Here is a 1909-nt window from a genome sequence, read left to right on the forward strand (position 1 = left end):
CCTGCCTGCGCTGCGCGCCCTCTGGCGGCAGTAGAGGACCCCTGCCTCCGGCCAGTCCCTGAAGATGGAATGTTGATTTGTTAGCCTGGAAGTCAGTCTGTACCAGGGATCCGGATCCGGAGGAGCCTGGTCCTCCCTACCTACCAACCTCAAACTCCTGTACCTCCAAGACATACCCCGCTCCAACGTGCACAAAAGTGAATTGCATGACCAAGTCTTGTTCCTCCAAGTAAGGGATTGGAGTTACCGACTTGAGTATTGCAAATCCTGGTTTCCAGAAATGCAGCTATGAAAAACATTCTAGAACAATTGAGGAAGATTGAATATGAACTGTATATTAGAGTTTGTTGAAATAATTAATGATTTGTGGATACATTTATTGATATTCATTTATGAATAATTAATACTTTGCGGTTATGTTGGAAAATATTTTTATTATTAGAAAATTTGTGCTCAAGTGTTTAGGAATGAAGTGTTACGAATGTCTGCAACTTGATTTCAAATGCTTCAACAAAGTTAGATGCCATAAACTGAATATTTATGGCACACACACACACACACACACACACACACACGGAAATTCATATGTTGACACCTAATCCCCTTTCTCCCTGTGAGGAAATAGGGATGCATTCTACCAATAGCACATGGGCTCTCACCAGACACTGAATCCGCTGGTGTCTTCATCTCAGACTTCCAGACTCCAGAATCCTGAGAAATAAATGTTTGACGTTAACACCACCCAGTCTATGGTATTTTTGGTATAGCAGCCTGAATAGACTAAGATAGATAGATAGATAGATAACAAAATATTAACAATTATTGCATTTATATAGAGGGTATACCACTCACTGTTCAATGATTCTTTTTCTATTTTTTTGTTTGTTTGTTTGTTTGATGGGGAGGGAGAAAGTCAAATCCAGTTCCACAGAAAGTCGGATATGGAGTATATTTTTGTAATATATATTACATGCTAAAGGACAAATTACCTAATAAGATATTCAAGAAAGGATAGGGTCTTGTCCTGCAAAACTTAGCATAAGCTGCATTTTTCTTCACTATCATGTATAAGAATAGCCTGAAGAAAATGACTACCTATTCTTTGAACTGGAAGCCACACCAAGAATTCTACTTTGGACTGAAGGAGTTGAATATTGCCAGTATCTTTTCAATGCTTCAAGTTGAATGTGGTCATTATGTAAAGTATTTTTAAAGTATTTCAAAGGAAATTTTTAAAATTTGAATCAAACTAAAACTTACAGAAAAATTGCAGATATGTTACAACAATCTTTTCCCTGAACCATTTGAAAGCAAATTATCAACATCATCCCCTATCAATTCTGAATACCTTAGTGAATATTTCCTACATACAAAGTCATTCTCCTAATCTACACTAATAAAAGAGAAACATGGTAATTGGCGTACGACCGCTACCCTTCCCATTGGCTAATCAGCATATCCTTATGCAAATTAACTGTCAGCCAAGATGGCGGCCGGCAGCCATGCACTGAAGCGAACAGGGGGAGGCTCACTTGCTCCAGTGACTGCAGACGCCAACGTTCCCCGCCTAACTTGCCGGCCTCTGAGTTGCAACTCTAAGCAACTATGTACTATGTTGCAAATGTAGAAGCTAAACAAAAGCCCAGAAACCAGCTTTCAGCCTGCCGGGATCTCAGAGCTGAAGTTATACATTGTTTCGATTATAGAACGGCAAACAAACCAGATACGAAGCCTCAGAGCTAGAGCCAGAGCTAAAGCTGGCCCAGAATAAAATAAAAAAAAAGAGAAAAAAAAGGAGCGGTGGGGAGCTTCAGTCAACAACCGCCAGCCTGAAAGCAGCCCTCAGCCCCTCACCCAGACTGGCCAGGCACCCCAGTGGGGACCCCCACCCTGAAGGGGGTGTGACCAG

This window comes from Myotis brandtii, unplaced genomic scaffold (assembly GCF_000412655.1).
Source record: "Myotis brandtii unplaced genomic scaffold, ASM41265v1 scaffold406, whole genome shotgun sequence".
Classification (NCBI taxonomy): Eukaryota; Metazoa; Chordata; class Mammalia; order Chiroptera; family Vespertilionidae; genus Myotis; species Myotis brandtii.